The following is a 22,802-nucleotide window of genomic DNA, read 5'->3' as shown; positions in this document are numbered from 1 at the left end:
TTGTCTTTTGTTTTTCTCTTTGCTTCAGGGCCACAAACTACAACTGGCTAGCCATGTTGCAAATACATTTATTGTATATCAGAAGAATTAAAAACAAACAAACAAAAAAAAGAAACACGGGAAGATGAATGAAAACACTTTGCCATTTATTTTGGAACAGTTACTGAGAGTATCCTTCATAATAAGGCTAATTGCTTAGGATTTAAATAGAGGTTCTCAGACCAAAAGAAGAAAGGCGTGGTCAGAACTTACCGTTGGTATCCTCCTAATAACTTCCCTACCACTACAAATTCAAATAGCTAAGAGATATTTATGTGCTGTTTGCTAGGAACTGTTATAAGCATTTTGAATAAATGACCTCATTTAATTATCTCAAGGCCACAATATGAATATATCTTAATTTTTTAGTGGGGGCCACTGATGCACAGAGGCGTCAGCATCTTTCCTAAGGTAGCCCTGGTAGTCAGAAAGTAGAGCTGGCATTCAGACTGAGGGAGTCCGACGCCAGAGCCAGCCCTCGTCACAACCTCTCCCTGAACTGGATGAGCCTCTCTTAATTTGGAGACACTCAAATAGAGTTTGTCATCGATCACAGGCAATCACTTGGGTTTTTGCTGACATGGGATGTTCTCAGTTTCAGTGATCTCTGCCAAGTAATAATAGTGGACTGTAAATTACATAAAATGAAAATATCATCTCTTTATTTTTTGCACAGAAAACAGAAGCTTGTTCAAGTCTATATTCCTACATGTTGGAACAGTTCATTCAGAAATTCATTTTAAAAGTGGGCATTAGGGACGCCTGTGTGGCTCAGTGGGTTAAGCCACTGCCTTCCACTCAGGTCACGATCCCAGAGTCCTGGGATCGAGTCCCGCATGGGCTCCTTGCTCAGCAGGGAGCCTGCTTCTCTCTCCGCCTCTGCCTGCCTCTCTGCCTGCTTGTGTGCTCTCTCTCTCTCTCTCCTTCTCTCTGACAAATAAATAAATAAAATATTTAAAAAAATAAATAAAAGTGGGCATTAACATGGATTCATGTGCAATAAAGGCAAGACCGCTGTTCTCACACAAGTGACTGGAGTTACCACAGAAAAAGTCAGGAAACCTGATTTCTTGGCCCAGGGCTGCTAGTAAACACCTGTGTGCTCCCTTTTTTTCCTTGTTTCTCCTCACCCCATCATCGCATCGCAGGACTGAACTAGGAAGCCTCCAATATCTCTTTCAGCTCCAAAATTTTATGATTCTATAATTAGGAATAAAAAATATGACCCACCCCTTCAGTTAAACATGGAAAATAGATCATCCCAGATTTCTGAAAAATATACCTTTAATCTCATGTAACACCTCAGGTTCATGGTATCTCGGAAGAGCTATACCAATCACATTCAGCTGCTTCACTTATATAGTTTATGGCGAGAATTGGTTTGCTTTAGATAACACACTCTTGTGCTGTGTCAGTGTTGCTAAGATACGGTTTTGTAAATAAAAGTTATTTTAAATATACATCCTGGTGCATGGAGGGGGGAAAAAAAAACATGGAAAGCAGTTGGCTAAAAATCTAAACTATCTTATGAGAGGACTGAGACAGCACTTCCAATAAATATTTAATAAGTGCATCTTAAAATTATTTTTGTCTTCCAAAATGAAACGAGTGAAGAGAGGGTGAGGACCCAGAGAGAGAGCAAGCAATGCTAAGGTCAACAGAGATGATGAGTTATTTTGCAACTCGGGGATTTGGCCAGTTTGAGAAGACACTGACACTGTTGCTATGTGGCTCTGTGAGGATATTTTGTTCTTGAGGTTTACTTCTCAGTCTCTTTAACCAAAAGAAGAGAATTTGATTGCCATCCTTTTAAAAAGATCAAAAAGGGCCTTATCTTAGGAATTGCTGTTGAAGGCTGAAGAGATTCCAACTGAACAGCTTTGTCCCCATAAGCAGGTTACCTGATAGAGATGACAGAGTAAGTTGTTCCCTAAGTGCTGGGCAGTAACAGACCGAAGGTCCTGTGGTCTCCAAATAATGTCTCCATCACAAACTAAGTCCCACTGTTAGATACCCACGTCTTAAAGCCCCAGTGATTTCCAGTCTTCAGGAGCCCTTTGGAAATGTGGAGTGAGGCATAATTACTTTTTGGCTCATGCGTTAGAAGTGGATTTCTGTGCAGTTTGCTGTCAACAGGATTAAAGGGTGATGAGAGATGAGGGGTCTCGAGGATACCTTGGTTGCCAGGCCAGGAAAAGAAAGAGCTGGAAGCATACTATAGGGTTTCAAAGTCAGATTGTGCGGACTTCAACCATTTCAGCGAGGGCCGACCCAGCTGCTAGAGCTTATATTTGGCTTTGTGCACGAGGCCTGTCCCGTTAGCCTATTTCATTTACTTTTTATGATTCTTGGCAAAATTCGTATTTTTCACATTCAAATTATCAGGCTTCATTCCTGGGCTGAGCAGACTTGTCCTGTCTCCCAGCTTGGGTATATTCAAGAAGTGTACCTTGATGTTATGTTTGTCAGTCAAAAGTCCATTAGGATCTGATATGCATCTGATATGCATCTGAATGGATTTAAAGCCTCACCCCTGTATGAAGCCTCCTAGGTCTTCCTAACACTGACTGATTCGGGAAGGGCCACACTGAGAAAACACTCTCTCACCCACTCACATGGTGTCAGTCATCCACATCAGCCTACCCATCAGGAGCTGTTCTATAATCAGGTCAGCACAAACAGCTCTTTTCTTCCGCTCCTGGGATCACTGCCTTCTATTCCCATTATTGTTATTACCATTATTACATGTTCAGCATCTTCATCAGACTCTCCCAGACCAGGAGTCGGTCCTCACAACCCAGACATTCTATGTCTTAGCACTCCCACAACCCCTACCAGCAATGTCAAGCTGAGTACTCTGCACAGCATTAGCTATTAGTTGATATTTCTTAAATAAATGAAAACAAGGGGTGCCTGGGCGGCTCAGTGGGTTAAGCCTCTGCCTTCGGCTCAGGTTGTGATCTCAGGGTCCTGGGATCGAGCCCCGCATCAGGCTTTCTGCTCGGCAGGGAGCCTGCTTCCTCCTCTCTCTCTGCCTGCCTCTGCCTGCTTGTGATCTCTGTCAAATAACTAAATTTTAAAATCTTAAAAAAAAAAAAAGAAAAGAAAAGAAAGAAAGAAAATGATACGAGCAGGGGACCATTTCACTGTTATTTGAAACACTATCTGAAGGCAATGAACATTCTTAATATTTCTCTCAGTTTCTTAGAGGGGAAAATAGGGCTGAAAATTTCAACAGTGATTTGGTTGTTTTTGTGTGTGCTGGTCTGAGTAATGAGGAGGAGCTCTCCTTATTACCTCAGAAGCTGGAGCTCGAAAATGGTAAGTGATGAGTATTATTTGAATCCATAGGATTTTACTTATTGTTGCCACCCTGGTTTTGCTTCAATCTGCTTTTTCTTTTTTCCCTTTTCATCTGACTCAGGATCACGTACCTTCTTGTCTTTCTGTGTCTCTCCCCTGTCCAGGTTATAAAAATAAACGAATATAAGAGTAAATAAATCACTCTGCTAGTAAATAAAAGGTTAACTTGCAAATTGCTAATGTCTGACGCTAGGCTAATATAAGGACCCATACCATATATTTCTCCTGTATGTGTTCCTGGGAAAATCCTTGAAGAAAGTGTTGGATTATGAGATTCAGGCTGTTTCACAGAAATGGAACCAGAAACAATACAAGTGGTTTTCACTGCCAAAGAAAAATCAAAAATAGAAAGCTTGCCAGAAAGGGACACTAAAAAAGTAGACAGACATAATAATAACAAACTCAGGAGTTCAAACTTATTGTCTTCAAATAATTCTATGATTCTAAAGATTTGGGCATGTTATAAAGAGCCATTTCCTAGAATTTTCAAGAAGCGACACATCCTGGGTATTTGTAGTCAACCCTAATTGTGGTTGAGATGATGCTCCACAAATTAGTAGTCTCATGGCCTTGGGTTTCTGAGCTCTCTAACACCTACTGAACCTGAAATAATGGATGGTTTTTTTATGCACAGTAGAATTAAATGCTCATTGAGCCCTCTGTGTGTTGGGCACTATCTTATTCACTATACACATGTTGCCTCATTGAATCCTCACATAACGTATGAGGTAGGAATCATCATTTGCACATGTTTTAAATGAAATAGCTGAGATACATAGAAGTTAAGTCAGTTACTCAAGGTTACACAGATGGTAAGTGGGAGAACTGGGATTCAAGCCCAGGCTAAGGGCTTGAGAACCCACACTCTTAACTATTATTCTCTAAATCAATGTGTTTGCAAAATCTTAGAAATGGAAGACACTTTAGAAAGAGTTTAATACAAACCATCTTTTACATTTGAGGAAAACACGGGCTTCCCAATCAGAGATTTGGTTGGGATCACTAAGTGACAGATTTGGGAGAAGGAGCAAGGTCTTTGCATCCACACCTTGAAGTTCACTTTGACCTGGGCTATCTGAGTACATTCAAGAAAGCAAACACAAGAATATTTATTTTGAGAAAAGTCTTTTGTATGATTTAGATAGTTTACATAAGCTCCTGTACCTGTCCTGCAGGAATTTCATTTCATCTGCAGCTTCAGAAGGAAATAGTTGAGGGGCACCTCGGTGGCTCAGTCATTAAGCATCTGCCTTCAGCTCAGGTCATGATCCCAGGGTTCTGGGATTGAGCCCTGCACTAGGCTCTCTGCCCACAAGGAAGTGTGCTTCTCCCTCTCCCATGGCCCCTGCTTGTACTCCCTTTCTGTCTCTCTCTGTCAAATAAATAAATAAATAAATAAAATGTTTCTTAAAATTTTTTTAAAAAAGAAGAAAAGAGTTAATAAAGCAGAAGGGAATAGAAAAAAAGTGGAAATGAACAGAATTGTAGCTGATTTTTGACTCACTGCTACATCTTCAAATATGAGAAGGGATGGCTGTTTGATGGTTCATCCTTGATCCATCACTTACTAGGATTTCAACTATATAAGACAACAAAAGATTTTTGCTGCTCATGGTCTCTTGGGGGTTAGTTTCATCAACCAAAATCTTTTTCTTTCTCCCAAGTGTGGTGACCTGTGGCCCAAGAAAGTATTATAATTTACATCTATATCTATCTCTGTCACTTTGTAGTGTAGGTTTTCATCCTACTAATGATAAAGGTAGAAAAATAATAGAGATGAGAGTCATGCCCTCTAAAAACAGACTACGGAGGCTATGGAATTGGAACACATACATGTTGTGGACCTTGTTATAGCAAGGCCTCTCGGTGTGTGCGTGTGTATGTGTGTACCCTGACTCAAAGGCAAATTCAGAGGCAAGTGGTTAATTATTTAAGGACTATAGAAATATGGGCCAGCCCAGACTTAAAGATTAACAGGAAATTTTCAATAAGAATTTTGTTAGGAATATATCATAAACTAGACTTCACTCAAACCTACTCTACCCTCAGATCACTGAGAAGCAAGTTATAAGGAAAAGGAAAGAAGGTATAGGTAGGAATGACGTCAATCCAGCAAATAAGACAAATGCCCAGCATATAACACAAGAGGGTCAAATTTCAGAGTGGTCTCCATTTTTCCTCCAAGGATCTGAACAGCTGTTGTCAGAATTGCCTTAATCTGTTGATTACTTAAGTATAGGTAAATGATTCTATCTATCTGATAGCTAATTGGCATTCAAGATTTTGTTGGGTGCTTAAAATAATCTTTTAAGGTTTGACACACTGTTTAAATAATTTCTAATCTGGCATTTATTATTTAGGGTATAGGCTAAGTGACTTTAATACGGACAACCCAAAATACTTAGAGCACTTTGACACTCAGAGATACTATGAGTTAGGGATTGGAATAGGACAGAGTAGAGGTGGCTTACTTTGTTCTAACATGTCTGGGGCCCCATCCAGGAGGATGGGAAGGTCTGGGGGTTATCCAAATGGCCAGGGGCAAGAATTGTCTGCAGGGTTCTTAACTGACATTTCTGTACTGTAGCTGGAAGGACTTGAAGGTTGAACTTTGCTGTGCCCGTCAACCAGGCCCACATGTGTGACCTCTCCATGGGTCTTGGGCTTGACAGTGCAAGGCAGTTAGGTTCCACAGGTTTCTTGAGACTGAGAGTCTGAGAAAAGCTGAGTGGAAATCACATGGCCTCTTTCAGCCAAGCCTTGGAAGTCACACAGTGTTACTTTAGCCAGAATTCAATGGGGGCAGATGTCACAAGTTCTTCAAAGGAAAAAGACATAGACTACACTTTTTTTAAATTTCTGGTTTAAGAAACTGTCACAAGGTGCTTAAATAAATAAACACTCCAAAGGTGAGCAGTCCAGGGCTGGGGATGGCTCTTGTCTTCGACCTGCTATTTCCAACCTCTATCCAGCTGTCACCATTATCTAGGCAACAGAAAGGAAAGAGTGCAAAGCAAGCATCCGTAAAGAGATGAGCGGAAAGTGGCAAATCTCAGATTCTTTCATACCTCATTGGCCTAATCTTAGTCAAATGTCCTGAGACTGGCAAGAGAGCCTGGGATAGTGTGTCACTATGTAAAAGAAGGCATGTGGTCAAGACTGAGGAATTCTAGTGCTAACGTCACATGAAAAGAAAGCATACAGGGAGACAGAGGGCCTCCGTCTGCCCCTCTGTATTTCTCTCCTCCTCCAAATCCTACACACTCTCTTCTTTCTATTAATATCATTCTTCCTCTTCCCCAAAAAAGACAACTCAAAATCCCTTCTGCCTTTCCATACAGCATGAAGTTAGGATTACCGGGTGACATTTAGTCTTCTCCATCCGCTCTGAGTATGGCTTCTCTTTAGCCTGGCAGACATTAAACCAAGAACCCAACAAAATGTGTCCATGCAGAGCCTCCCAGCTGGCTGTGGACAAATATCCTCTGGCTACTGTATGATCGAGAAATAAACTATCTTTTTTTTTATTTACTCTATTTTTGTTTGTTTCTGTCCAACTAATATAGCATATATCCCCAAATCACTTGAATTTCCTGTATTTATTTCAGTTTTATATTTAAAGATGACTCCAACAACAAAACTATGCGTTACAGCAATTTAGGATTGAGTGAAGTGGAGTCTATTTTGCTTATTTCCAGTTATTCGCTCAATGCTCTCAATAGACGCTACAATACAGAGCACAAAGAGAAGAGCAGATGGCCTGCAAAAAAGAATCAAAGCAAATTTGGCACTCATTGTTACCGTCATTGCCACTTCTTCTGCTTTTAAATCGGAAAAATCATTATAGCTCATTTTGCGAAATTTTCCTACAGAGTCAGTGAAACCCAGGGATGTTCTGCAATCAAGTTAGGAGGAAACCCTCTCCCCCGTGCCCACCCCTTGTCCAGACAACTGATGTGAGGCCACCTGAATATTGCATGTGGAATGACTAGGTGAGGACTATGTGCTCCCCAATGGACTTCCTGAGCTCCTACTCAACCCTTAACTATTTAGGGATGATTCAGGAAGGGGTAACAAGTAGCAAGTGTTGAAGTAAGATTCTACGCCAAAGAAGGAGCCACTCTTGCCCAGGATGTCATAAGAGCAAAATGGAAACTTAGATAACTTTCACATCCCTGTGAATGCTCTGCTCAACTGGAAATGCAGTGTGCCTGGTCAGCCAGTCCCCAAACGCCAAGTCCCCAAACGCCAAGCCAACCTTGGGGCTCTATGCTTATTTCCTTGTTCCTTATTCATTTTATTTCCACTTTTCCCTGTTCCTTTTTCTTGATCCTATAAAATCTCCCTGCTTTCTGCCCCATTTCGTAGTTCTTGAGACCCTTGGGAATGGAGGCTACCGGCTTCATGAAATTTTAATAGTTTGTTTGTATCACCTAAACTGTCTTCTTTAATCATTTTTAACACAAGTTATGTTTATTATTTTTTTTGGAAGAGTCTGTGTTCCTTGATTCTGTCCTAAGTCCTCGGATGTTTAGTTTGCAATTCTGAGATCAAAATGACATAATTAAGTAGATGGTGTGGATAAGGGATAGTCTTGTTGACTAGAGTTAGAGAAAATAAAACATATTATTTTCAATTGTAACTGAAAAATTATTTAAAAAATCTTAGTGAACCAGTCTTCCTCTACAGAACCTAGTTCCAGTGATCCTTGCTTTAAATCTGCCTGGGGTGTTGGTAGTGGACAGGGGTAAGATTCTACCCAGAGTCTACTTACAGAAAGCACCAAGATTCTCCACCATAAGCAACTTATTCCAAGAGGAAAAGATCATTAAGAGCATAGTCCAAAGTCTGAAAAGAAGAGTGTTTCTGAATACAATTGTAAGAGTGTTCCTTAGTTCAATCTCCATGAGCTCACCATTGAGTGCTAGAGCAAGAGAGTTGTAAAATAGGCCAAAAATGAAAAAAAAAAAAAATCTGGGAAATGTCAAGCACATGTTTGAGTTTCAAATATGAGATGGGGTTGGTGACACAGACATAAGCATTCTTCACACTGGGTGTCTGCAGCTGCCACCTGGCCAGCAGTGGACATTCATGTCAGTGAGTCTGCCATAAGATTTCTAGAGCCTTTGAGACCGAAAAGATTGTGCTGCTTCTCCCACATAGACATTCAAAAATAATAATAATCCCAAGCTGTTAAATAAATATAAGATCATTTAAATAAGTTATGCTTTTGCTAGAAAACTAAATCAATGAATTTTTTCAAATAGCCAATAAATTTTTTGTTAAAGTTTTTCCAATGCCTATATTTTGTTAGTGCTCTAAGCCTATAACTTAACCTGTCTGCTGGGTAATCCAGGCTGGCTTTAAAAGCAGTCTCTTTGGAAAGGAGAAGACCTGCCATTATTTTACTTGGCACAGATATCATCTTACTTAACACAAAACACCTATCACAAAAAGTGTTAGCAGAGACAGAAGACACAGCCCAGGCAAGTGGGATTGGGAGAGGAGAAGCATGGCAGGTATCACACAAAGTCAATGGTACTCATTTACTTGGGCACCTGCCTAAGATCTCCAAAAACCATTCAAAAGGAATTTGTAAGGAGTCTAGAGTTTTTGCAGGGCAGTTTAGAGAATAGAGGAAAATGGTTTATAATAACTATGATTCTATTTTTTACTTCTAGGTTGATGTGACCTGGCTATTTTATTGTGGTAAAAGACAAAGTATATTACAAATCATTGAATCCTGATGATTCAAAGTCTTGAGGTACCATAACCAGAAATCTTTGAGCATTTCTTGTATTACAAAATGGCATAGATATTAAAAAAAAAAAAAAATTGGATTACTCTGCAAGTGCCAAAACATGCCTGAAAGTTATTTTCTCTTATATCCAATGTTCTGTCATTTCACTTTTGTTCAGGGCAGCCAACACTATTTCTGTTTTTTGTTAATCACCATTTTAGGACATGTATCAGAATCTCAATTCAATTCAACCAATACGTATTGAAGACTAACCATATATCAGGCACAATTCAAGGTGCTCAAATACAGAAGATGATGAGCGCATAGTCTCTGTCCTCAAAAGCTTCACATTGAAAAGAAACACCAAAAAAAAAAAAAAAATTAGAAACAAGTATGATTAAATTCCATCATTTATAAACCTAGTAAATAGAAATGCATCAGTAATGTAGCACCACATGGAAAGAATACCTAATTTAGTTGGTGGACGTGGGGTCTCAACGAGAAAACATTTCTAAACATTTATCTTTCCTGGGGGAAGAATAGAAGTTGACCAGGGGATTAAGTAGGGGTTGGGCACTACCCAACATTGCAAAGTGTTTTTTTTTTTTTTTTTTTAAGATTTTATTTATTTACTTGACAGGCAGAGACCACAAATAGGCAGAAAGGCAGGCAGATAGAGAGAGAGGTGGAAGCAGGCTCCCTGCTGAGCAGAGATCCCGGCGTAGGGCTCGATCCCAGGACCCTGGATCATGACCTGAGCTGAAGGCAGTGGCTTTAATCCACGGTGCTTTAACCAGAGGCTTTAACCACCCAGGTGCCCCCAAATATGCAAAGTCTTGAGCATTGAACAAAGTCATAGAACATCTGGCCTAGTGAGAGACTGAGAATGCTTTGATGTAACTGAATTGAAAAGTGTGTGTGGATACTTGGGGAGGTGAGCCAGGAAGGATAGGAAAAACCCACTTAATCCTAAAAGTATGAGGAATTGCTAAGAAATGAAGCAAATAAGCAGCATGATAGGATTTGCATGTTAGGAAATTCATCTGCCAGCTGTTTGGAAAGTAGAATGGAAATGATATTTAAGGCACTACTTGAGAAGACTAATTAGGGAATGACAGGGTTTCACGTAAGGCTTTCTTACCGAGGTAGAAAAAGAGAAAGTATTTCAGAAGTAATGTTGGGGAAAAGGAGCAAGAAAATTAAGGTAATTCTCACTTGTTCTTGTAAGTGGCTGTTTCACAAACTGAAACAAGGAAAACTAAAAGAAAAAGAAAAGCTGGGCTTGTAAGCAAGGTGGAGAGTGGTGGTGGCAGCAGTTATAGAAAATAAGTTTGCAATTCTTATGAGAGATCCGTGTGGAGATATTAAAGAGGCATTTAGAAATGGAGATTTAAAGAAAAGGAGTCTAGGATGGATAAAGAGGTTCTCTGTCAATTCAATTGAACCTTGAACAACGTAGGGATTAGGGGTACTGACCATCCCCCCCCAACAAAGTTGCAAATCTGTGTATAACTTTTGATTTTCCAATAACTTAACTAGTAATAGACTTCTATGGGATACCATGTTGATAACATAAACAGTAGATTTACATGTATTCTATATATGTGTTATATACTGTATTCTTATAATAAAGTAAGCTAAGAAAAATATATTTTATTAAGAAAATCATAAAGAAGACAAAATACATTTATATTACTGTACTATAAAAAATCCATATAAATGAACCCTTGTGTTGTTCAAGGATCAATCATAACTGATCTTGTTGCGTCTTACACAGATCATCTTGCACACTGTATTTAATCATTTGTTACCAAAATGTAACATTTCCCTACTCCGTGTTCCATTGAATAGGAAACACCTTACAATCATTTTATAATATGAGTAAGAACCAATTAAATGTGATCACAGTAAGAGTCAGTTTTAGAAGTCAAAAATGCAAAGATAGTGGCTGAGAATGAATTTTCTACTACCATGTTTAAACATAGCACTTCATTAGAAGAGACTCTTTCTTTCTTTCCTTTTTTAAAGATTATTTATTTATTTATTTGACAGACAGAGATCACAAGTAGACAGAGAGGCAGGCAGAGAGAGGAAGGGAAGCAGGCTCCTTGCTGAGCAGAGAGCCCAATGTGGGACTCGATCCCAGGACCCTGGGATCATAACATGGGCCAAAGGTAGAGGCTTTAACCCACTGAGTCACCCAGGAGCCCCTAGAAGAGATCCTTTCAATTATTGTATGCATTTCTTACATTGCCAAAAGGCAATGTGGGATAAAGTTTAAAGGCATATTTTCTGGACAGACCATTTTTTGCCCCAGTTCTGCCTCCCTTGAGCTGTGTAATCTTGAACAACTCACATAAGTTCTGTGTTTCAGTGATCTCATGGGAATTGAGGCTAATGAGGCAGTAGCACACAGCACTGGATTCTTGTAAGAATTAAATGAAATGTTACAGGTTGAGCATTGAAAAGGGGGCCTGGAATATAGAAAGTGTTCAACACGCATTATGTGTCTTATCTGAAATGAACAGTAGTTTTTGTTATTCTTCGTACATAAGTCTACCCAGAATGGGGAAGAGTGGTCTCAAATTTCCTTTTATATCTTATTGGCACATGATGTACATAGAAATTGTGCTCATTTCAGAAGGGGGTTGATACAAGGTCAATACATACATTTTAATTCTAAGGATATGGAGATCTTTTCCAGCACTAAGGAAAATAAAAACATATTCAATATTTTAAAAATATATTTAGTTTGGGAGAAATTTAGCTGTTTGGCTTGGTTTCCAGTAACCAGACAGCTCAAAGTTTCAGTTTTTCCTAATAATGAAGATGCAATCCAAGTCTTAGTAAACCAACTCTGTGAAGGACAAAAAGGAGAGCTTGTAAAAGCTGCAAATGGAAACAAATGCAATTAATAAGTCTCAACCGCAAAAAAAACTGAGGGTAATATTTGTTCTTGGGCTTTCCTGTGATGCATTTGGAAGCAAAGCAAAATAGCTTGGAGAGTGAGTTGCCCATGTAGAGAAGAGGATGTGGGCAGGATCCGGCCGCATCAAAGAGGGAAGGGCAATCTGAGGAAATGAGAAGTTTAAAAAATAAAGGATTCCAAGTCAAAAGTGCCAAATCAAAAACAAGAGAACCCCGGCCCCTTCTCTGAAAAAGAACCTCTATCCCTGCATCTTGTGTTCAATGAAAGAAGCAAGAGCTGTAAGGAAGGTAATTTAGGAGCAGTACCATTCCTTGCTACGTGATGCTCAATTCAGCTTCTGGACTATAAAAATGACCTCATTCTTTCTCCTAACTTTCTAGATATTTATATGCTTTCCTCTGAATAGTCAACGGTTCTTTTTTAAAGCTTTGTTTATGTCTTACAGTTTTCTCAAAATAAGCACTGTGTTGAAAATTATGTATTTTAAAATGCACCAAAGCAGCCTCTCACACCAGTTTCTTTTCTGCATACATTTCTACTATGCATTTTATAGAGTCATTCCTGGATGAAGTTTTACTTAAAAAAAAAAATGAAAGGTAAGCATGGCAAGGCACAATGTGGAGGAAATGGAAGGGTAAGGACATGAGGACACTAAAGCATATTTCAATCTATCTAAAATAGCTTCCTATACAATGCACAACAATTAGATACATCTTTTGGAGAAAACAGCATAAAAACAAAGAAAAAAATGACCATGTAGTACATTTTGCTTCCAGGAAACCACCCAAATTTATCAGTTTGGAAATAGATCCTTAGGATATTTTTGGCAGAAATAGTTTATTCTTCTTCATGTTCACATGTTCAGATATCTTTTTCTTTTTTCCCTCTAATTTAGAGGCAAACTGGTACATACCCCTAGTATGTATAGTTTACCCCTAGGCAAACTAGAGACATACCCCTAGCTTCACCTATGTTCTGGTGTATTTTTCTTTTGGTAAAATACAAACTTAGTATTCATCTTTAGCCTCACAGAATATTGGTCTAAATGGATTCCAGAAGTGTTGGCTAAGGATGACTTTCATACAGTGACAACATTGGTTGCCAGGTTGTTATGCCCTCAGGTTGACCAACATGCTCTGAATCAGATTCCAAACTCCTGAGGAAGAAATATTAGGAAGAGCTAAGGTCACGCATCCATCCGAGTCCATCCATGGATGGGTAGGCTTGAGAAGACTAGGGTCGCATTAAAACCATGGAAGCTTTCAGGAAAGTGTGGCAATGGGCTGAGGGGAAACCATGAAAATTATCTACTATAGGTTCTATGTAGGGTTTATTCACCAACAGGATTAAAAGCAATCAGGCAGGGGCACCTGGATGGCTCAGTGGGTTGGGCCTCTGCCTTCAGCTCAGGTCATGGTCTCAGGGTTCTGGGATCAGGTCCCACATCGGGCTTTCTGCTCAGTGGGGAGCCTGCTTCCCCTTCTCTCTCTGCCTGCCTCTCTGCCTACTTGTGATCTCTCTCTGTCAAAATAAATAAATAAAATTTAAAAAAAAAAAAGCAATCAGGGAAAGAAACTGTTTGGAAGAGGTATACTTGCGATGTGGCTTTAAAAAACAAACAAACAAAAAAAAACCAAAAAAACAGAATTGTCAAGCTGTTCTCCAGGGTGGAGGACACAGCAGTATTGTGGCAATGACAAACAGGAAACACAAAGGATCTCATCTCAGCTACAGACTGGAGAGCTTGTTCTTTATCCAAGGTCAAAAAAGGCAGGATAGTTCAGATGACACCATTCCTGTCAGAAGGCCACAGAAACAGAAAATGACAGTTGCAGATAACCATGTTCTTCTACCAAGTTTCTCTGTGCTTTTCTAAGAGTGATAAATAAATAAGATCTTAAAAAAAATTATTTTTTCATGAATGGGCCTGCTTCTCCATGTGCCTGGGTACTAACTGTATATAGTCTAGGTGGTTTGTAATTTTTCTTTGTTCTTCTAAATCCTGAAACATTTCACTATAAATCTAAGTTGGGGCATCTCTCAAAACTTCTTAATTATTAGTAAATTATATTATTCTAGACTGGCGGGGGAGAAATCTTGTCTTAAAATCTCCAGTTTCTTGGTTCAGAAGTGAATCAAGATAAAGATATGGAAATTTCAAGTTTCAAGGAAGAGAGTCATTCATTTAATTAGTCTGCATTAGAAACTGAGAAAACCATGGGAATGAGCACCCAGGGTACTGTGTCTGTGAAATGGGTGCAGAGGGCCAGTGATGGAGTGAGGTATCAGAGGATGAGGTTCTGGAGAGCATGAATGACCCCAGAGCAGGGTCATTCTCCTGGAAGACTTTGGGTAGGGTTTTGACACTATTAGGTATGGGTTTTGAAGGGCCTGAAGTATCAACAATGAATGACAAAAACCAAAGAGTACATGTAGAGGTTTTTGCAGTAGTCCTAAGATATGAGACAGGACTAATGGGAGCTGGGCTTCTGTTTTTAAGTTTTTAAGAATTTAGAGACATTTAAGAGGTAATGAAATCTCTATTTGCAAATCTAACTCTTTGTGGTTAAGACTCAAATAGAAACAAAGCCTTTCTTTCACTTCTTCCAAGATTTTTGTAGACTTAGTTTGTCCCTGCTTTTTATAAAGTTGTACTTATGTGGGACATTTGGCTTAATTTTAAGGACATTTAAAATAGGCAGTCCTTTAAAAGATCATTCCTAAAAGTAGTATTTGTGAAATATTCCTGAAGCATGTACATTTTATTTATTACTCGAGGTAATCTTTTTCCTTGCACCAGACTAATAAAGAGATGTACCTGCACCACAAGATTAAAAATATTTGGGAAACCACCCTTATTTACCTGTGCTTTTGCTTACAGCAATCTTCTACAGTGAAGAGCACTGTGAGAACCTATCTTATGAAGCTCATTGCTAAACTTATTGTAAGGATGCTGTTGCAATTGTTGTTTCTTCTAATATGCAATATCCTTTTTAAGAGGACCTTAGAAGAAATTTCTCATGAGTTTCTCCTAAAAACTTATTGCTTTTATCTAATGAATACTTAATCACAATGCAAATACTTTTACTACTAGAGACTTTCATACCTCTTCTATCAAAAGTACAGAAACTGATGGAATAATTATGCAATTATACTACTTTCTACTAAGGAAGCAAACTTGATCTGTGTGGCCAGGATTTCCAGGATCCTTAGTACTCAGAGAGTGGGATAGAAAGAGGAACATGAACTCCATGTGGGCATGTCCTTTGGCCTATGGACTCCTTGCACTAGGGGTGGGGCATGGCTGAAAGAATCCTCATTAGAGGGGGCAAAAACTGTCAACAACCAACTGCTAGCTGCTGAATGGAATGAGTGCTTGAGTCTTAAAGGATAAATCATCTGACCAGCATTCCAGAGCACTACTACAAGATCAGATCAACACCAAAGTTTCTGAAATATCTCTTCAGTCACAGGTTTCATGCCCAATATCCACAATTAGGAAAAGCACAGTGAGATACCCTTACTAATAATTCAATCTCCTTAGTGGAAAATTAACAGTTTCTGAAAATCAATCATAGTTAAGCTTCAGCAGCACCGGGGTGGCTCAGTTAGTGAAGCATCTGCCTTAGGTTCAGGTCATGATTCTGGAGTCTTGGGATGGAGTCCTGTGTTGGGCTCCCCACTCAGTGCAGTCAGTGTCTGCTTCTCCCTCTCCCTATGCTCCCCACTCATATGCTCTCTCTCACTCTCTCTCTCTCAATCTCTATCTCAAATAAATAAATACAATCTTTAAAAAAAAGAATTAAGAACGTCAGGATAGACATTTATAGTGTTTCACTTCTTTATTTATAAGTCTATTTGGATTCATTGATCTTGTTATTAGAAAAATAACCTTGGTGTATTGCTAGAGTATTTGTATATGCTCCTTAAGAGGTAATTTCTGTTAGAGGTATGAAACAACATTTATAAATCTCAATAAAATCAGATAGATATTAGTTAAAAGGATAAGCAGATATCTTTAATCCACTGAACATGAATGCTTAAGCTTAGATTGAAAAGCTAAGATCAGTGAGAGGAGAGAAATACTCTCTTCTGAATGCAAAATACTGAATATAATTGAGATACACTAGAAGAGTGTTTTTTTAACTCTAACAAATTTTAGTTGAGTGTTTCATTCTATCAAATGCTTCAGACAAAACAAGAAAGACTAAAGCTATGGATAAACATTTCTGAGTAGCTCCAGGAAAGAAAACCAGTAGCCCCAGGAAAGAAAACTTACTTTCAAGTAAATCAGCCTCCTTGAAATTTTGAGATTGAAGACTCCATTGAGATTTATCTATTTATTGTTAAGATTTTATTTATTTATTTGACAGAGAGAGACACTGTGAGAGAAGGTACAAAAGCAGGGGGAGTGGGACAGGGCGGAGCAGGCTTCCTGCCGAGCAGAGAGCCCAATGCAGGGCTCAATTCCAGGACCCTGGGCTCATGACCTGAGCCAAAGGCAGATGCTTAATGACTAAGCCACCCAAGTGCCCCTCCAGTTAGATTTCTGATAAAATTAAGGGCCTCTTTCTCTCCTTTTTAGTACTCTCTCTCTTGAAAAATATGCCAGCACTAAAATATTTACCCATAAAATAATGAGGGCTCTGAATCCCTAGAGATACTTCCATGGACTCTACCATTTCAAGAAGGCCAGAAGGGAACCTCTACCTTCCAGTCCTTTTCATTCCCAGTATCACCAACCTCATCCAGACAATTTTATACCACTCTTGCTCTATGTTATCCTCTCCCAACCTCTCCTGCTGAGTTAACACTTCCTGTTAAATGTCACTATCCAGTTTAAAATTTGAAATAATTTTCCCTTTACTACTGAACAAAGAACAAACCGTTCAACCCACTATTTAGATCTCTCTCTGATTTGACCACAATTTGTCTTTTCTCCCCATAAATTCTACTTGTCCTTCCTGCTGTATTTCTTGCATATACCTAATAGAACTTTCCCATCCCCCTCCAAGTTGTTTTGCTTTTAGTGCCTTCTTTCCTGTCCCTGCTTATTAAGCTTATGATTCAAATATCAAGTTCTCTTTAATGTGGCCCTTAGGTCTTTCCACACTCTCTATATCCCCATGACATTTAGATTGTCATTCATATGGTGTTTGGTATATATTTATTTATATATGTATTTATTTATACTGCAATCATTTATATACATAATTTATCTCTTTTTAAGACAGTCAATGCTTTGGGTTTGGGATATGTCCTGTATACATTTTAAACCCACATTTATTTATTTAATAAATTTTTATTGATATCAATCACATGCTTGGTACTCGGTATAAAATCATTAGTAAAACATACATAGCCCTTGCTATGGAACATATAGATAAGCAGACAAACCACAGATAATAAATTGGCAATAAAATAAATAATTATAAAATGTGAAATTCTGTGAAAGAAATAAATAGACCATTTAGTTTAAAGGGGACAGAAAGGAAACCCACTGACAATGATTAGGAAAGGACTTCCCAAGGAGGAGATTGAACTGAGAACTTCAGATTGAGAGGGAAGCTGCTATAGGAAGAGCTTAGGGAAGAACACTCCAGATGAAAGGAAAAGCATGAGCAAGAACCCTAAGATGAGAAAAGGAAAACCTTTAGAATGTTCTAGAAACTGAAGTAAGGTCTATGAGACTAAAGCATAGTAAGCGAGAGGAGGAGTTGCACCAGATGTGATTGTAGAGAAAAGCAGTGGCCAGATTATTTACAGCTTTATAGTCCACGATAAGAATTTTAAATTTTATGCTACATGTGTGAAGTGAATTCAATTCAAGGAGGCATAATTCAATTTGCATGTAAAAGCCCTTGTAAGCTCTTGTGTGGAGAATGAACTGAAGGTGCAGGAACAATAGAGAATCAGGAAAACTAGTTAGAAGTCTAGCTCTCTGATGAAGTCATAGAACGAGATGGTGGTGGCAGTGGAGAAATACATGGTGTTGAGATGATTTATGAAGGTAAAATTAATGACCCTTAGAAATGGATTTGAAGTGGAGATGAAATAAAGAGAAGAACTAAGGATAATTTCCAAGCAACTGTGTGATTAACAGTTAATGTCAGTCTTCTTGAGGAGAAAGGGATTTGAGCAATTAATAATTTAGTTTCTGACTTGATCAAAAATCACTAGAAGATTCTAGAAAGATGGCTTGAAGATGACTCTGCTGATCTCCTCCCAACACTGGTCTAGATACTAATAGGAAACCTGACGGGAGCATCTGGGGCCTGGCTGCAGGTCAGAGTGAGAGCCAAGTCCAAGTCCAAGTTACTGCTGGTATTGCCTGTCCCTTCTGGGTTGGTCAAGAACCTTGAGATTGGAAGTTCTTGGAGAAGATCAAAATGCTCAGGAAAAGCTATAAACTGTGTCCAAACAAGGGGAAGATTATTTGTAAGAAGACCTGTGGTTCTACCTGACCCCAACAGAGAGAAACAGTGTTGGTCAGAGTCCTCCTTGCCTTTGAGTCTGGATGGAGAGGAGTGGATATTAGATTACAGAAATGGCTATGTCAGCTGTAGTAATGAATCTTGCAACACACATATTCCGTTTTGAATTCATAATGTGCCGTATGATAAATAATGGTTTTCTAAATAGAAAAGAATATCTAGAATTACAAGTGTAAAATCACCTCAACCAAGGTCTAGCATATCTAGAATTAAAAGTATTAGGCCACTTTAGGAAGACCTCAACAACTACACTGTTAGTATCCTCATGTTACATATGGAGAAACTAAGGCACACAGAGAGCAAACCACTTGCCCAAAGTCACATAGTGGCCAAGTGGTGGAGGTGATTTTTAATTCAAGCAAACAAAATCTGGCTACAAATGGCTTATAGTAATAAAGATGCCCCAGGTTTGGTGGCCACAGAAAGCAAAGCATTTTATCTTACTGTACCGTCAGTTTATCAGCTATAAAATGTGGTGTGTGGGTCAGATGACTCTTATGGTCTTTTCCAACTCCCAACCTTCCAACTCCAACCACATATCGGTGTCCTTAAATAAATGAACATCATGGATTGGACATCAGAATCATGATCCATTAGACTTAGACTTAATAATATTAAAAAAATGATTTTTGCCCTCTCAATGGAAACAAAATAATATATGGCATTGAAAAGAATTATATCAGCACTGATAGTTTTTAAGTAAACCAATACAGAGAATTTTCTTCTGTAATTTGTGGTTAAGGTAGTTTTTTCAATAAATAATATCAGGCGAAGTAAAAGAAGAGCCAATGTGAAGGTTTATGTAGCTAAAATACATCACAAATAATGGCCTAAATTAATGGAAAAATAAATTTGGTATTTAGCGAATTGTTTGTAATGCTGATATTGGAAGTAAGACTATCTTGAATCTTTTATAGTGCCTGACAAGCTGAATAAAAAATAAGCTTGTAACAGCAGAAGCAAAAGTCAATGGATTATGATATTAATGAGTCATGCAATGATGAGCAATGAGTGCAATTTTTTATAGAAGTTAATACAGTTAACTTCCTCAAGAGTTAATGTTTTTAAAACATTTTATTTGGAAATAATCATAGATTCATTGGAAGTTGCCTTTCACCAAGTTTTCTCCAATAGTTACATCTTGTGTAATTATTATACTATATTAAAATTAGAAATTTGACATCGGTACAATGTGTGTATATTCCATGTCATGAGTTTGTTTCAAACCTTAGGAAAAAAATCCTTCATTTCTTCATAATTCATGTGCCTTTTCAACTATACTTGTGGCTGAAATTTTCACTTGGGTTTGACATTTTAACACGATAAAGCCTGTTCTTAAATAAGGGGATCGTTGTGTGATCTTGCCATATTTAATGCACTGCTTAAGATATTCTCAGCTTTAACGAAAGTATATCCCCATTTGTCCAAAAGCCAGATTTTATCTTATCTTTATAGGGAAAGTTACTCCAAAGTAAAGACATAGTTGAAAAGTCTCTTAAAACATTTTTTTTAATGGTAAAATTAATCCCGGTGAATGTTTCTGCCTGAAGACAGAGCTGGTGTTTCAAATTCTCTACACTCTAAATTTACAATTTTCTTTTCTTCTAGCTGCTCTGTGATCTTATCTGCTTTAGGATTGTTTTGGAGTAATTTTCTCTGTACACCCTGATCTTCTGACAAGTATATTATCAGCTCAATTTATCATTATTGTTGGTCTTTGAGTCTGGTGGAAAAGGCAGTGCCTGAGTTCCCTCCAACACACAGAGAAGGTTACTGACCCTCAACTCCCTCCACTGTGTGATATGATGTGGAAGGACTATGTTTCAGGAAGGGCAGACTGGAGCTCTAAACCTGACAATAGCATCAGCTAGATTAGGCTTACTTAGATCTTGCTTAGCCTCCATTTCCCCATTTCTATAAGTTATAAATTCAAGGACTTCTAAGATGTGTTGTTTTTCTTCTTTTTCAGATTTATTTATTTATTTTAGAGAGAGAATGGATAGGGGTAGGGACGGGGTGGTTGCAGAAAAAACTCAAGCAGACTCTGAACTCTGCACAGAGCTGATGATCACTGGTGGAGAAACTGATCACTGAGCTTGATCCCACAACCCTGAGATCATGATCTGAATGGAAACCAAGAGTTGGAGGCTTAACTGAGTGTGCCATTCATGTGCCCCTAATAACCACTTTCTATGTTTAATTCAAGAGTTCTGTGATTTCTCCAATTACCTAGGGCATGCATATTCAATTTTGTAGCGAGCAATCCTTAGTGTAGAATGTGATCAGCAGGAACATAATTTTAATTCTTTGAAAAGATACAGTTAATATGCTTGAGACATCAGTGATAACTTGGATGATGGGTCAATGAATCTTTTCCACCGTGATATCCTGGCTTGGCCACAGTCTTGACCATTGCACATTCCAGAGTAGGAAGCCTCTGCCAGGCTTTGAGCTGTGCCGGGACATGAGCAGCAACAAATTGAAATTCCCCTGCTCAGTTGCCAAAAGTCTAAGATAATGGATGTTGTGTAGTACAATAAGAACAAGAGATTGGGTGCCAGTCCTTGGTTTGAATCTCATCCCACCTCTTGCTAGCTATATTTATAACTATATAGGTGGATCAGGACTGAAGGGTGGGTGAAATCTGGACAGAATTCTAACAACAAGCACATTTCAAACTGCCTTCTGGCAAAGAGATGCTCCTGGACCTAGAAGTGTGATTTCCAGCAAGCAGAAGTCAAAGCACTAAGTAAATCCTGCCCTTAAACTGTGCAGTCAGGAGAAAGTAGGATGACCTCACAACAGGTAAGTATGAGCCATGAGAACGAATGAAGATTAGGATTCTAGACCTTTGGATTTGGAAAAAGAGAACCAATGACCTAGCCCTCAATATCCTACTCTATCCTGACCAGTGGTTGTTGACTCTCTGCTTTGATATTCCCAACTGTGGGTAATTCACCACCTCCCTGAGTAAACAGTTTAATTTACTGCCTTCCTAATTGCCTTCTTAATTCACTCCTTCCTAATTAAGTACTGTCCTTAATTTTCTTATATTTTTCTTATGCAATGTACTGAACAGGGGGTAAAAAGGAATATGGAAGAAAAAACAACAGCAGTTGTTGCTAAACCTTGTCCTAAATGTTTGACAGTAATTTCATTGTTTCCCCCCCTCCACAGGAATGATTTAGCCTCAGAATCCATGAATTGTTATGCATAAGCAATTTTTGGTGAGCATTGCCTTTAGGCTTATTTTGAATTTTATCACTTTAGAGAGAACCAATTTATATTTCTCAAAATTTTACATTATTGTGACCAAGTTTTAAAAGAATTCCAGAATGCTTTCTTGTTTTATATCTATTTCAAGTACATAGTTTGATGTTTTCCCCAAGCTCTTGCTTGAAGTGCAAAATTGTTCCCATAGCTTTGGTAATGCTCCTTAGATTTCTTATTAAAAATAAGTTACAAAAGCATATTGTATTAAGAAAAATTAACTTTAACAAAAATGGACAGTCTTCAGTGGAACCAGAGCTACAATGACTGTTTCATAGCTGTAGCCTCCCAAATGGTTAAAAAGAATCCTTTACTTCTTTTCTCAAAATGGAGGGTTCTTTTGTATCCTTCTATGTTTCCTTAAATAGATAGGGATTATATATGAGGACGACCAGAACCATTAAAAATGAAGGGACTTTGTTTCAGAAGAATAATTTGTGTTTTCTGCAGCCACAGTGCCATTATATTTTAATATCTAATACATAATTACCAGAAATTTGCTTCACTACTCAGCTCTTCAGACTTTGCACTCCAGAAAAAAAAAAAAAAACATTATTAATTCCTCCATATATGCAGATATAGGAAAGGTTTACAATGAATTTGAAAGGCCTAACTTTTTTAAAAATTTTATTTATTTATTTGATAGCTATCACAAGTAGGCAGAGAGGCAGGCAGAAAGAGAGGAGGAAGGAAGCTCTCTGCTGAGCAGAGAGCCCAATGCGGGGCTCCATCCCAGGATCCTGGGATCATGACTTGAGCCAAAGGCAGAGGCTTTAACCCACTGAACCACCCAGGTACCCCTCAAAGGGCCTAACTCTTAAAGAGTTCCCCATCTAGGAAATAAAGATATTTTAAGAGGAATATTTATACATACTAACTTAAACAGTGAAGATTACCATAAAGTGATTTTTAAAAAATGACTTTCTACTAGTTAAATATGATTTTCCAATAAAGGTTACTAATTCTG

This window comes from Mustela nigripes, chromosome 1 (assembly GCF_022355385.1).
Source record: "Mustela nigripes isolate SB6536 chromosome 1, MUSNIG.SB6536, whole genome shotgun sequence".
Lineage (NCBI taxonomy): Eukaryota > Metazoa > Chordata > Mammalia > Carnivora > Mustelidae > Mustela > Mustela nigripes.
Note: the sequence above shows the minus strand (reverse complement) of the source record.